The following is a 16,128-nucleotide window of genomic DNA, read 5'->3' as shown; positions in this document are numbered from 1 at the left end:
ATTGAAGACCTTCCTCCTTCAGCAAGCCTTTTAAGCTAAGATATTTCCCACTCTGTATCTGTGCTGGGATTGTTCTTAAGATGTTTTTATTGCTTTGTCTCTTGCTGTTTGCCAACCTGGGCTCTTTTCTAAATTTAATATATAAAATTAATAAATTATGGTCAGTAATGATTAGAGCTAAAATATACGTTAAATGGGCACACCTTTGACCTTTTACAGTAACAGGCTGTTGAATTAACATCTGCTGTGGTGCAGTGAACTATCTGCAAGATACACCTCACTCATCTACACTGAATTCCTAGTCAGATATGGTTATCAGGCTACTGCTTAAATACAAGGCTCCCTAGTAACTGTGCATAACAGCAAACAAAAGAAGAGAAACTTCAAACTAGGGCTGGATAGATTGTCTTGAAACTGTGTTGGCAATGCCTGAAAAAATCTCAAGAGGTCAGAAGACAGCCTGTTTTTCCGGTGGTCAGAAGGCAGGACTGCATAACCCCCGATTGTTGTGCTGAGCAGAAGCAGAATAAAACTGTGCAAAACAAATAAAGATATGCACATTTTCTGTACTTGTATCATTTATAAATTTAGCTTTTTGTGATAAAAATTATTCTTTTTTTTTAACGAGCAAAGACTACGCAGTCTTGCTTTCCACTTTACACAGCTTTGGCATACAACATAGTGCTGGCAGTTACCCTGTTTTGTTTTGATCCCCCCCCCCCTACAAATTGATGCTTCAGGGAACATGCTCTTTATTCCATCTCAATTTACTCTTGCTTATCATCTGTGCTCAGGCAAACACACAGAATAACCTTGATTAAGGCCAGATACTTAATAAAATGCAAAGCTAGCAATAAAAATCAGTAATCCTGGGCTGATAACAATGCCCTAATGTGATGATGCCATGAGGGAAGAGGTAGGAGATGGGAGCAGCAGTGATACCTAGCTGGAGTGCACATACAGCATGTATACCATGGTACTCTAAAAAGACTGGCCTGAATACTAATCCTAGCTCACCCATTAGACTGTTGGGAAAATCCAGACGAATAAACCAACATTGTGTCACGCTACCTTCTTATCTATCAAGGCCTGTTTACTATCTCTCCAGATACTGAATTTCTCCACAATTCAACATTATGTCTCCTGTCCTTTCCTGAGAGGTTTATAGTGGTGACATTTTTTAAAAAAAAATTGTGATGATTACAGCTTAATATAAAACAATACAAAATTACGGGTGAACCACATGCATTATTAATTTTAATTTGTCCGTGTCATTTTCGAACATTTGAGGCCCTAGGGCAGTATTCAACTATGTTTTACGCAGAGTAGGCCCTATGAGATAAATGAAAATAACTAAAATAGGGCCATTAATTTCAATGTGTTTACTCCGAGCAACACCTTAGTTGGATACCACCCATAGCTTTTAGCAGGAAGACTGTCACGCATCCTGGGAAGACACAGGTAAATACATTTTCTCATGGCAACTGTATGGCAACACTTAGAATTCTGCCCACATGGGCAGCAAAAGTTAATGCAAAGGCAATAGCCTTCACTTGGGAAAATTTAAGGCAGACCAGTGCTTGCTGCAGGGTCTGCTCATTTGCACTGTGGAATCTTGAAACCCTATTGAGATGCCATGTGGATCCACCCAGAAGTATGAGGTGGTCAGCGTAGATCATCTCTTCTTCCAGCAGGCAGCTACCAATCCATGCAGGCAGTGCTTTTTTATTTTAAAAAAATGTTTAAGGGTACTCTCATTTTCTGACTCATTGAAATACTGCCCCTCAATGAGGCCAAACTTAGATTCACAAAATGTTTAGGGGTATACGTACCCCTGACCCCCCCCCCCCGAAAAAAGCACTACATGCAGGTCCTAAACAGGAGTGAGGAGCAGAAAATAATAATTTTGAAAGAAATCCTGATGAGATTGTTAAAGGAGGAGGAGGAGGAGAGTTTGGATTTGATATCCCGCTTTATCACTACCCTAAGGAGTCTCAAAGCGGCTAACAATCTCCTTTCCCTTCCTCCCCCACAACAAACACTCTGTGAGGTGAGTGGGGCTGAGAGACTTCAAAGAAGTGTTACTAGCCCAAGGTCACGCAGCAGCTGCATGTGGAGGAGCGGGGAATCGAACCCGGTTCACCAGATTACAAGTCCACCACTCTTAACCACTACACCACACTGGCTCCCCAAAGAAAAGAGCGAATTATAAATACCAGACAGATGCACTGAGATACAACAAAATTCCTTATTGTTGGGAATATCCTGAAGGTGTATTAATTAATAATGCATGCAGTTCACCTGTAATTTTGAATGGATCAGTGACAATGATGGAATTCCAGCAAGCAATCTCCCAGGCAAAAATTGGGAAGGCACCCAGACCTGTTGGTCTATTAGCAATATATTATAAGAAGTTATGAGATTACCTAATACAATTATTAAAAGATATTATGAATATGACTTTAAATACAGGTGAGCTGCCAGAATCATGGAAGAATGCCTATATAACTTTAAGTCCTAAACAAGATTGAGATCCTGAGCGGCTCAAAAATTATCAACCTATATCTTTGTTGAATAACGATTATAAACTTTTTGCAGATATATTAGCAAATAGGCTGAAATGGTATTAAAAGAGGTAATTCATTATGACCAGGCCAGATTCTTGCCAAGAAGACAAATAAAGGACAATATTAGGAATATAATCAATATAATAGAATATTTACAAGTGAGAAATGAAAAATAAGCAGCCTTAATGTTTTTAGGTGCAGAGAAAGCATTTGACAACGTTTCCTGGGATTTTATGTTTAAAGTTTTGGAATATATGAGCTGTGAAGGCACTTTTATAAAAGGAGTCAAAGCAATATATACTGAACAGTCAGCTAAACTGATAGTAAACAATGTCCTGACTGAGAATTGCAAAATAACTAACAGAACGAGACAAGGCTGCCCATTGTCACCCTTGTTGTTTATATTAGTTTTAGAAGTACTGGCACAAAGAGTAAGATGTAATCAAGAAATTAAAGGTATGAGTGGGACAGAGACAATAGAAACTAAAAGCATTTGCAGATGACGTGGTGATATCTGTTGAAGAACCAATAGAGTTAATCTCGAAAGTATTACAAGAGATAAAAAAAAATTGGAGATGTAACAGGTGTTAAGATTAATAAAGACAAAACCAAACTCTTGATAAAAAATATGAATGATGAGAGTAAAAATAATTTACAAGATGTGTCAGGTTTAAAGATTGAAAGAAAGATTAAGTATCTAGCTGTATGGTTAACAGCAAATAATATAAAGATAATTATTTAAAAACCTGGGAAGATATCAAAAGAAATTTGCAAACTTTCACTGTTAGGTAGAGTGTTGACTATAAAAATGAATCTTTTACCAAGAATGTTATTTTTGTTTCAATCACTTCAATGCATGGCAAAAAGCTATCTCTAATTATATCTGGCAAGGGGTAAAACTGAGAATAAAATATAAAATACTGATAGATGCAAAAGAGAGAGGTTTCTCCCTGTCGGATATGAGATTATATTATGAAGCATCTTGTCTGTGTTGGTTGAAGGAATGGATGACATTGGAGAATCCACGTATCTGACATTTAGAAGGTCATGATAATATTTTTGGTTGGCTCGCCTATTTGTGGTATGAAAAGGTGAAAGTATACAAAGGATTTATAAATCATATAATGGGGGGGATGTATAGAGTATGAGATAAATATAAAGAAATTATTGCAAACAAAAATACCACTTGGCCCTCACTGCTGGAAGCCATAGCGGTAAAGAAAAAGAATATGATGGAATGTTGGACAACTTATAGAAATTTATTAAAACAGGAGGGAGGCGAGTTTAAATTAAAATAATTTAAGGACTTATCAAGAAAGTTAACATGACAGATACAATATCATCATTAGAACGAAGCCTTTAAGAGAGATAGGAAACGAGGGTTTGCGGAACAAATATCATAATTGGAGAGAGATCTGTTGGAATGTAATGTAAAAGTGCTGTCTAAAATGTATATTACTGGAATGAGAGACAAAGGATGAGCAGTTAAAATCTTCAGTGATGCATTGGGTAATAGATATATTATAATGTATATGTGGAAGCATGGGAACGATTGTGGAATGTGGATATAAAATGTACAGCATGTTACGGTTTGAGAGAAAATTATGTGAAAATATTATATAGATGATATATAGCACCGAGTAAATTCCTCAGTGGGGGGACGCGGGTGGGGCTGTGGGTAAAACCTCAGTGCCTAGGACTTGCTGATCGTAAGGTCGGCGGTTCGAATCCCCGCGGCGGGGTGAGCTCCCGTCGTTCGGTCCCAGCTCCTGCCCACCTAGCAGTTCGAAAGCACCCCTAAGTGCAAGTAGATAAATAGGTACTGCTTTATAGCGGGAAGGTAAACGGTGTTTCCGTGTGCGGCGCTGGTGCTGGCTCGCCAGCTACAGCTTCGTCACGCTGGCCAGGTGACCCAGAAGTGTCTTCGGACGGCGCCGGCTCCCGGCCTCTTGAGCGAGATGAGCGCGCAACCCTAGAGTCGGTCACAACTGGCCCAGACAGGCAGGGGTACCTTTACCTTTAAATTCCTCAGTATTCCATGTATAAAAAACCTGGTGACCTGTGATGTCACCAATGCCCTTCTGACTCTGCCTTTGCCAAAAGTCAAGGCATTTTTAGATCTGGGGTGGGGGGTAGGTCCCCCCGCCATGTCAAGTCTGTCTCTGCCTAATTTGCTCTTCTGTCTCCAGCTGTCTCCCACCTGAACTGAACAATGCTCATTAAATCCACTGTCTTCTCTCTCTTTGGAGAAATATTATCTTATGCACTTCTTGCGCTAGCCTGCCTGTCAGGATGAAGTTGTGTCTGCCAATCTCAAAGACAGATTGGAACTGTAGCTCTTTCAGAAGGTGCAGTTTCACAGCAGCAGCAATTAAAACAAATGTGCTTTAAAAGTAAGAGCAAGCAGCAGCAGATAGTCTGTCGTTTAATTTCTGAAGCAAGATTCTGGCCTTGATTTCCTGATTGCCAGTGGGAAATGGGACATGATCTCCATTGTCGGCCATACTCAGAGCAGACCTACTGAAATACATAGACCTACTCTGAGTATGACTTACCTGGCTATGACTTACCTTGTCACTCCGACAAATAATCTCTTTTATACCACAAAGGGAAAAGGAAAGGAACACAACCTTACACCAGGTGTGGAGACTATTAAGCTGTCCGAATGTTACTGAACTAAAACACCCATTATTCCTGGCCAATGACCATAACTACTAAGCTGATGGCAGTTGTAGTTCAGCAATGTCTGTTCCTCACTCCTGACTTACACTTTATTTGCACTTTCTACCAAAGCAAGAACTTCAGCAGAACCACGTGTTTTGTTACCCAAATGTTGTAGAACTATCCAGTCTTCAGCTCTCTGTGATCTTTCTGCCATGCAGGGCTTTTTTCCAGCTGGAACTCACCAGAACTCAGTTCCGGCACTTCTCAGGTAGGCGCTATTGCCATGATAAAAGAGTGAGTTATTACACCTCTTTTTCTAGAAAAATAGCACTGCAATGCCATGTATATTATACATTCTTTGTATTTTCGTCATTTAAGAAACTATTTTTTCTTAATAGAAACTATTTTTATATAGTTTCTGCTGTATGTTTTTTACGTACTTTTGCTGTAAACAGCTTTGATAGAGTTTAGGATATAGCTATACACACACACACACACACACACACACACACACACACACAAACCTCTGCCTGAGATCCTGGAAAGCCACTGCCAGCCAGAGCCAACAATATTAGGCTAGATGTACAGTATGACATGGAATGAAGCAGCTTCCTGTGTTGCTATTAGTAGAGATGGAGGAGAAAGTCAGTTTGCACTTTCTGAAACAAGATGAAAACCAAAATATAGCCATACTTTAAAATTTACACTTTTCTGAATTTTGCAATGCAGTTCAAATTTTAAAATGCAATCCAAAAAAACCTCTATTATTATTATTATTATTAATTAAATTTATAGAGAAAAGTTTGTGTAAAAATGCACATACATAAAAATCACACCAAAAATGCATTATATATGGGGAAATTGCTTTTGTAAAAATGTGCTTATTAATCAAAACTCCATATAAAAATGGGTTTGTTAGGAGAAAGTCACAGTAAAATGCTACTGAATTTTCATGAGGTTTTTTTTTTACTAAAAATTGCTGACTACTAAAGAAATGTGGAGACCTGAATTTAAGACTGGAAAAATGATAATCAGAGAAGCGAAACTAACAGATCTGTCTAGTATGGGAGCATTCAGTCATTTCCTCACTAGTAGTAAGAAATGGTATACTCTAGCAACAGATACAATACATGGGCTCTCTGCTCATTTGTTTCTGCTATCAGTCAACAGAAATGAATGATGTATCAACAGGGCTGTCTTACCCATAGGCGCTAGGGGTGCAGGGCACCCGGGCGCTGGGCTCTCAGGGCACCAGGCCAAGAGTCCGGGGCCCAAGAGTTGAGTCCAGGGAATAGCCCGCCCATCGGAGCGCCACGGCGGGCTCGTCTACTGCGGGCGGCTCTGCACCGCAAGTTCAGGGGTGACCGAGCCAGCGAGAGGCTGAGACGGCTGGCTGGCTCCGCCCTCCTGCGTTCCTGGGACTGGGCAACCTGGGAGGGGGGACACCGGGCAGATCTTTGCACCCCGGCACCGCATATGCTTATGACAGCCCTGCGTATCAAAACTAGCAATAGTCATGCATGGAAGAAGCAATGCAGAAAATCATCAGACCTAAGGATCAGCATTCAAGTCACTGGGCAATGTAGAAGGAAATAATGTTAATTTCTTACATTTGTAACACAGCCTGCTGCAGGCTGCTGCAGAGTTACATTTGGATAGGTCAGTTTCACAAAAGCATGTATAATCACCATATGTGTCATAACTGAATTACTAAAAACATAATCTTCCACAGCTCCATTAAACTACCTCTGTTAAAAAGTACTGCACTTTGAAGTGAGAAGAGCTGGTAGGAAAGACCAGTCCTCTGATGTTTGAACCATGATCACTCATTCTTAAAACCAGGCCACCACCTATTATTATAAGAGAGTGGGGTGCAGGGACTCTCCTTGTTCTCCTTTCCCCATGCCACACACATTTTCAGAACATGTCCCCAGCTCTACCACATACTTTTTAAGATGTGGTGGCCAGAACTATACACTGTATTCCAAGGGAAGCTGCAACCACAGATTTGAATAAAGGCATTATGGTATCGGCAGTTTTATTTTCAGTCCATCAGAGCAGCTTGTGTTAATTAATCTTACTTAGGTGTGTGCCAATAAGCTAAATAAACACTGTGTGTAGGGCTTCTTTTTAAAACCTGTTTATTGAAACTGTTGCGTTAGGGGTTCGATCCAGAGTTCCCAGGAGCAGAACTCTGCTCACAGGGTGCTGGTGCTGCAGGAAGCGGATATTCGCCTGCTCATCCCAACCCCTGCAGTGAGCTCTCCTTGACAGTGTGAGAACTAGACCCACTGGATCTCAGCCCCTTCCAGGAACTGAGCAAGCCCTTTTGTTCACAGAATCTGCATCCAATTCAGCGAGTGGTCCCCAACTAAATGGTTATGCTAATGCAACAAATTTTAGCCATGCAATGTACAGTCGTACCTCAGCTCCCGAACATTTCGGCTCCCGGACGATTGAAAACTAGAAGTGAGTGTTCCGGTTTTCGAACGTTCTTTTGGAAGCCGAACATTCAATGGGGCTTCCAAGCTTCTTGCAGCCAACAGAAACCGCACTTTGGTAGTCGAACGTTTCAGAAGTCGAACGGACTTCTGAGGTAGGACTGTAACTTCCTTGACATCTCCACTCCATTTGCACTCGCTTTTTCCTTTCCTCCTTTCTCAGTCCACACTTTCCTTCTCTTCTCTTTCTTTCCCTTCCCACCTTTATCCTCGCTGAGCTGCCTGTGCGCCACTTCGGGAGCACAGCGCAGCTGATTTACTCCCCTGAAAGTAGCATCTGCCCGCATGTAAATCATCCTCCAAGCCCAGCCTGTAAAATGGGCTTGTTCGCTAAACTCTATGAATAGGGAAGTAGGCACAGCTGGCCTATTCATAATCAACATAAAAATAGATTAGCACTTTACAGATTCAACATTATCGTTCCAACGGTTAACATAAATCATCTGCACTTATGGGCCCAGCACTGCTGCTGCTCCCCGGGGGCATAATTTGCAAAGGGAAAGAGAAGGATGCACGGCTGACGGGTGTTATCGTATGTTTTTCCGGATGGTCAGGGAGACTACAATTTGTGCAAATTCAGCCACTAACCTTACATGCAGGGAAAGAAAGCTACTGTACCTTATACATACAAGGACGGGATATTTGTCCATTTAGCCAAACATCATGGTCTTCTCAGTTTAATTAAGGCAGCAACATTGATGAACTGGATCCAGCAATACCAACTTTTCAAAGTCTGGTAGTCATTTATACCTCCAGGACCCTCCTGCCACCTCCTTGCCTTTTAGCACCCCACCCCAGATTATCACCCTGCCCCTCAGGTAGTGGCACTGCCCACTTTGGGAACCCCTAAAGCATTAGAACCCCTGCGGAAACTTTTCTCTATGTGCTGACTTCTCTGTCCTAGGACAGGGCCAAAAGAGCTATAGCACACCCACCCACACCCCACCTGATGTAGCTAGGCTACAACTCCCCCCACCCCTGACTATTGGACATGGTGGCAGGGGCTGATGGGAGTTGGAGTCCAGCAACATTTGAAGGTTCCCCACGCCTGGCTTGAGATACAGATGAGGCTTGACCTCAAACGCCCGTATCAGCACCAGGTAGGACTTGTGCACTAAATGAGCAGCTTGCCCGAGATTGCCCTCAAAAGACCTCTCTTCTTTTTAGGGTGGGGCAGGCCTCTGCAAGCTCCAGAAAGTAGGCGCTTCGCTTGAAAGCGCAGCATTGGTGATGCCACCTTTCAGTTGACTAATGTGGTCCCATTTGTTCTGGCTGACATTAATGCTCCTTCCCATCTATCTCTGACTCTTTAAATTACCTTTTTATGGCTGAAATCCTTTTTTTTCATAATTGATAAAAATCTCCCTTTTTATATCCCACATTATTATGGAGAAATGTGAAGGGTTCGCCCCCTCCCTTTTTATTCATCATTTTAGTTTTAATATAAATGTGGTTTTTATTGATATATGCTTGGACAGCTCAACAAACCCACTGGGAGACGCTAACAAAGGAGGTGGGGAAAGCGGCCCCACCCACTCCAATAGCTTCGAGTCCTCACTTTGGGGCAGAAGAGTGATGAAATGGAATGCATGGACTTTTAAATGAAAAACCACTTCTAAGCAGAAGCCACCAAAATGGAAGCAGAGGCTGAAATGAGTCAGCCATTCTAGAACTCAATGAGGAAAGGGTATTTATTAGGCAAGTAACTCTATAGCATAATAGTGTGTAGTGAAATATCTCAAGGACCCCCTGTACACAGACCCCCTCTGCCTTTTGTGTGGCTGAACTGCATCCCACTGTACAAAAGTTGAAGTCACATTGCTCTGCTTATTTTCCCCTCTTGCCCTACTCATTGCTAGAATGTGGCCCCAAGAACACTGTCAATGAGGTCACGTGGCCCTCAGCCTGGAAAAGGTCCCTCCCTCCTGGCTTATAGGATATGGGTTTATGACATCATAATATCTAGCCAATTGATGCCATTGACAGCAGGTTGTTGCTAAGAAGTTGCAGAACTCTGGTTTGTTTGCTATTTCCTCTCAGAGGTCAATACTGAGGAGGGGACAGTAATGTTCAAAATAAATGCTGTTAGGCTACTACCAGAACCGCCTCACTGTTCCAAAAACATTACATCTGCCTTCTCGCATAATCTATTTCCCATCGTTTTTCCTCTGACTGGAAACCTGACTGCAATAAAGGCTAACCTCACTCCTTAAGGACGGCGAATCCTGAACGGTTTGAAAACATGAGCTGGGCACCTAAAATCAAAACTGTTTTGAAAGGAATGAGATTTTAAACAGTAATATTCTATTTTTGAATGCCTTGTGGCGTTTGAGCTAATAGGCCATAATACAGCTGCACTTTCAAGTATTCTACTGCAAACACTGAAAGTTTCAAATGTCAAAGGATGGAGGTTCTCAGTTTCATAAACTGAGGCGGCAAGCAAAAACAAAAAGACTCCATCCCAAAGTCCCAAAAGTTGAGATTAGAATGCAAAATCTTCCATATTTGATGTGGGAAAATACTAGGGCTGCAATGAATATTTACCAGTTTTGATTTGGGGGTTGAAAGCAGCTATATCTGTGGGATGGAAATTTCTCCTGAAAACCACTTATACCGAGTGGTTTCCCCATCTAACCCACTGCAGCTCTATGCAGTGCCATTGTTTTCCTCAGCTGCTGCTAGGTTATTATTTTCTCCTGCAGTTTCTTCTTCTACTTCCTCCATCCTGGATTAGCCACATAGTGATGACATCACAACACAATGTTGCTAATCGAACCTGATGACATCATTAAGGGCAAGTGAAAGTGAGGACAGTTAAACAAATAAGCAAGCAAACGTTTTTTGCAAGTAATGCTGAAAAGACTGCCAAAAGAGAGCGAGAGAAAGCAATTTTACAGTGCTACACAGACACTCTGAATAGCAGGCAGTAATCCCAATGCAGCCCAAGGAAATACTGTTATGAGCCACATACATTTCAGTTGTATTTTACTTTATGAGTCATGTATTAGAGGGGGCTTACCCTAAAAGGCTGCACTGACACACTAACAGGCTGCAAAGTTCAGCTCAAAAAGCATTCCCAATCTATGGTGAAAATGGGTGCGAAAACTAAAGTTCTACTGGTGCCTTTCCAATGTAAGATGATGAGAAGAGCCTGCTTGATCAGACCAACAGCCCATTTAGTTCAGCATCCTGTTCTGACAGGGGCCAACCAGATGCCTGTGGGAAACCTGTAAGCAAGACCCAAGCACAAGGGTACCCTCCCCTCCTGTGGTTTCCAGCAACTAATATTCACATGATCCCTAACCCCTGAACATCCCTGGTAGAGGTCGATGAGAACTGGAGTCCCAAAAATCTGGAGGCCAGGGGTGTAGGAAGGGGGGGCGGGGGGCAGTCCGCCCCAGGTGCCATCATGGAGGGGGTGGCAAATTATCAAGGAACACTTACTGCCCTACTAAGGTGGTTCATAAAAAAACTTTTTTTTTAAATGCCTGCTCCAAAGGTCTTAGCTTACTACACGAAGGATTATAGAGCTATATATGAAATTTCATGCATATCAGTTAATATCTTGACCCTCCTCCACAAAAATAGCTGTTTACTTGCCCGTTTTCCTATGTCGTGAAGGCTGAAATTTCAATTCAGTGGAGCAGGGTCAAGATATTCACTGATATGCATGAATTTTCAGATATAGCTATATAGTCCCTAGTTTAGTAAGATAAGACCTTTGGAGCATGCATATATTTTTTAAAGTTTTTTTATGAACCACCCTACTGCCCTACCCTCTGCTGGGCTTCCCTCCCACACCTCCAGTCTCTGTTGTTGTGTCTTTATCTGTTGTGTGTCCTGGCTTAGGGGAAAAACAGAATAAGGATGCCCATCGGTCAGGAATGGTCTAGTTGAGATTCCTGCATTGCCCCAGGGGTTTGGCTAGATGCCCCTCAGGGGTCGCTTCCAACTCTACAATTCTCTGGTGCAGGCTTGTGCAGAGTTTTAGGTACAAGTTGGATGTAAGGGGTGCATAGGATTGCAGCCTATCTTATGCACCGACCGCTCGGGAATAAGTCCCACTGATCATGATGAGACTAGATTGCTGCTGTGCAGTCCTGTTTTTTAATAAATGTTTTCCTTTTCAGATAATACAGAGCATGGTGAAATCACAATAAATAAAACCTCCCCTTCAGTAGTTTCAAGCACTACTGCAGGTTCCACATAACATCTGTACTGCATTGTTTACTGTGACAGCACCTGCACTTTAGAACTCCTCACCTATTGCAACAAAGCACGTGCCTTTGCTAGACTATTTTCGGGCAAGCATACCTAGATGCTTAGGAAGCTGAAGTAATTTTAATTTTAATATTTTAGCTTTTGTATGTTTTAAGGGAGGACTGTTACTTTTTCTTGATTTTACTGCTGTGGTTTTTTTTGCTTTTTTTGTTTTGGGGTAAACCACTTTGCAAGTTTTTTAAAATAAATTTTATTAAATAAATAAACAATAAATATAAATAAAATAACACAAGCCAAAACACAATCCATCCTGTAGATTTAAGTATCTGTCCATAGTTGCCTATTTGTTATCAGAGGCCCAGAATCCACATTCCTTTGTAAGAAAATATGGAATAACGTAAAACCATTATTGCAGGCAAAAAAATAAAAATCAGTTGGCGGGGTGACAAGAAATTTTCCACACCAGGTACCACCTGACTTTCCTACGCCTCTGCTGGAGGTCACCAGGTTGGAGAAAGGTGACCTAGAAGTTGTCAGTGTACAATCTTGTTTAGAGATTGCTGTTGTGGAAAACCTTTAATTTTTGAGAAGACACATTATTTTTGCTGCCATTTTCTTGTATTTCTGTTCTTAGGCCTCATTATGAAATATTAGTAGGTGATTTCATCTTTACTAAGATAAGGTGTTTTGACTAGCCTGTTAAAATGTGAATGACTATTTTGTTACGTATTGTAATTTTTAAGTGCATTATCTTGAAATGCTCTGTTTCATTATGTATATTTTTCTGATGTTCAGCAATGTCAAAAAAATGTACAAAATGCCTTGGCTTAGCATGGCTTGGAAAAGGGGGCATACAAATATTTGATTATCTCAGTTTGGACTAAGTGACGAAGTGACGAGAACATATGCTTTGCATACTCAAAATCCTGGGTTCAGTTCCTGAATTCTCCAGACTGAACCCCCCCCCCCAAAAAAAAGACCTCTGGTACCAAGTAATGGGAATATATCTCTGCTTGAGAGGGTGGAGAGCTGCTGCTGACCGCACTGGGTTCAATGGCACAATGGTCTAATTCAGCATATGTTCTTATGGAATGTCTCCAAAAACACTAGCATCTGGCAACAATTGGTATCTGTCAGCAAAGAAGGGTAGGAAGAGGAAGAATCTCACCAGGAGATTTCTACTAGAAGAGGACTGTTTTAAATAAAGGAAAACAAAAATAAGTGGGGAGTTTATTTACGTCCAGATTTCTGCATGCTGGTCCTGCAACTTCTGTAACCGGTCCCGTTCAGGGTGGATCTAGCTGGCCATCTACTGGTCACTGTGGAGCAGGACTTCCAGGGGAGTCATGCAAAGAGACTGCCCTATTCACCGAGGACTCCCCCAGACCACCTGTTTATTGAGACTTCATCCTGATCTGCTTGCACATTGTCCAGTCCTCACTGAGGATTTGTTCTGATTTGCTTACTGGCAGCTTTTGTGACAATGCATCATCATCCTGCAATCACCCTGATTTGCTTGCAGGATTTTATGTCATCCCATTAATCACTGGTTCATTCCACACTTTTCAATGCACTATCCCCGTCACTTTTCTAAACCTAAATTTCCTGGTATGCGCTTGAATCTTTCCCGCAAAATATGGACAATATGGAGGTGTCCTGAGCTGCCAACTGTCCAGATTTTGCCAGAGCAGTTGAGAAATGGTCAAGCATAGTATCACTGTACGTATTATCCCAAATGCTTAGTAAAGGTAAAGGGACCCCTGACCATTAGGTCCAGTCGTGGCCGACTCTGGGGTTGCAGCGCTCATCTCGCTTTATTGGCCGAGGGAGTTGGCATACAGCTTCCTGGTCATGTGGCCAGCATGACTAAGCCGCTTCTGGCGAACCAGAGCAGCGCACGGAAATGCCGTTTACCTTCCCGCCAGAGCGGTACCTATTTATCTACTTGCACTTTGATGCGCTTTCAAACTGCTAGGTTGGCAGGAGCAGGGACCAAGCAACGGGAGCTCACCCTGTCACGGGGATTTGAACCGCCAACCTTCTGATCGACAAGTCCTAGGCTCTGTGGTTTAACCCACAGCGCCACCCGCATCCCAAATGCTTACATATACATAAAGAAAAGGAACTTGTTTGTGTCATTTATTTATGTCATTAGGGAAACATACCAAAGAAGTAAATGATAGAGAAGCAGCCATTTGTGTTTCCACAATCCCCAAGTGAAGAGGTTTGTTCCCCACCTGTCCAGCAGTACCCAGCCAGTAGGATATGATCCAAATAAAATGGCCTCAGAAAGCAGGTCACCAGCAAAGAGACAGTATCGAGAAGGGCTGGCTGAGTAGCCAGGTTGCTCAGCCTGAAAACATCCAACATCAAAACTTCAAGACAGTGATTCCAGGGACTCTCTCCTGACCAGTTTAGCATTTCCTGTAAAAGATTGTGAGACCTGTAGTTCAACTCCCAAGATTCCAAACAGAAAGGAATGCTGCAGGGTCAAAGCACTAGCAATTACTCATTTTGCTTTAAAAAGGGAGGGAGGTGGGGAGGGAGGAGAGAAGAAAGAAAGAAAGAAAGAAAGAAAGAAAGAAAGAAAGAAAGAAAGAAAGAAAGAAAGAAACAAACCAGATATTCCCCTTTCATCCAAGGAGCTCTTGCTGGCACCACCACCTACTTAATCAGTAAACTTTAGTTTTTACACAGCGCTGGGGATGAAAACAAGCAGAATCAGGAGCCATTCAAAATAGACTGTGCTGTACTGAGCAGAGGGCTTTTCTAGATGACCTCCAAGGCTCCTTCCAGCTCTATCATTCTCTGAATTCTAATGCACCTTACGCAGTTTCCCACAAGACCCCTAATCCTGAGTGAGAAGGGCCAATTGTTTGACTCAGTATGATCACTAGTGAAATACTTGCATTGTGAAATCGCAAATGTGCAGAAGAACCCCCACCTGCACAAGAGATACAACTGCCATTAGATATATTACTTCGTTCGGGTGTCATAGGTAGTGAATGGTAGGAATTTGAACCCTCTAGCAAGATGTGCCCCCTAACCTACATTTCACATTAGCCCATGCATAGATAAAATGAGGTTAAATGAAGAATTTATCGGGGTGCCTAGTACCTAGTTTTAAATTCTTTATACCGCTTCTCAAAAGTCACTCTGCCAGGAACCTTGTCAGCTGGGCCGCTCTTTGAAAAATGTTCACATTTCTGAGGGTCACGAGGTTTCGGCAATATATTCTGAGCAGGCTCTCAGCGAGGTTATCCAGGGACAACAAGCCACTCTTCAGAACAACACAATGCTACAGTGAGCGTAGCCCTAAATCATGTTGCTTCTACCTCTATATACCTCATGCCCACAGTTTAGTGCCTTAGCACACTAGCACTCGCAGCCAAGGTGGGCAGCTGCCGGAAACCATGGAAAGCAAGGCCAATCATAGAGCTAAACTCCCCATCCAGGACAAGTCCTCATCCTCATTATTCTCTCCCCTTCCATTACTTGGGAGACCAGTAGTTTGTGGATGAATGAGCCGAGCACTCTTGTTGAAGGAGGGTTGGGCCTCACTGAGGGGCCATAGTTCAGAAGGACCCACTGGAAAGTCTCTTGCACAACCCTGAAGCCAGAGCTGCCCTGAGCACTGGTGGGAAGGAAAGGCCCATGTGTTCAGTGACATCATCATCATCATTTTATTACTTGTAGCTCACCCATCTGACTGGGTTGCCCCAGCAACTCTGGGTGGCTTCCCAACATATATAAAAACATAACCAAACATTAAACAGATGTTTAAGGCCTTCAGATGTCTTCTAAAGTTTCTATAGGTACTTATCTCCTTGACATCTGATGGCAGGGTATTCCACAGGGTAGGTGCCACTACCAAGAAGGCCCTCTGCCAAGGGGATCTATACATCTTTCTGTTGCGTGGCTTCCACTACCTGGGCTAATCCCACAGCTACCTCATTTCTTCTGTAGAATAAAAAGTAGGTTGATAAGACTAGAAATCTTAAGGCTCCGTAGCACCTAGCCCTGTCGTCTCTAATCTGGTACCCTTCAAATATTTTGGACTATAGCTCTCACCATTTTTGACCATTGGCCATGCTGGCTAGGATGGGTCAGAGTTGAAACCCAAAGTATTTGGAGGGCACCATGTTGAAGAAGATTGATCTAGCTCACACTGCACC

At 42.4% G+C, this 16,128-nt stretch overlaps 1 protein-coding gene across 4 annotated transcripts in view; it reads right to left on the bottom strand.

The window, feature by feature from the left end:
* ADCK1 (aarF domain containing kinase 1) overlaps positions 1–16,128 on the bottom strand; it is a 106,489-nt gene that overhangs the window by 35,595 nt on the left and 54,766 nt on the right. The window lies entirely within an intron of this gene.

Source organism: Podarcis filfolensis (assembly GCF_964270895.1).
Source record: "Podarcis filfolensis genome assembly, chromosome: 1".
In the NCBI taxonomy this organism is placed as follows: domain Eukaryota; kingdom Metazoa; phylum Chordata; class Lepidosauria; order Squamata; family Lacertidae; genus Podarcis; species Podarcis filfolensis.
Note: the sequence above shows the minus strand (reverse complement) of the source record. Positions and strands in the feature narration are given on the sequence as shown.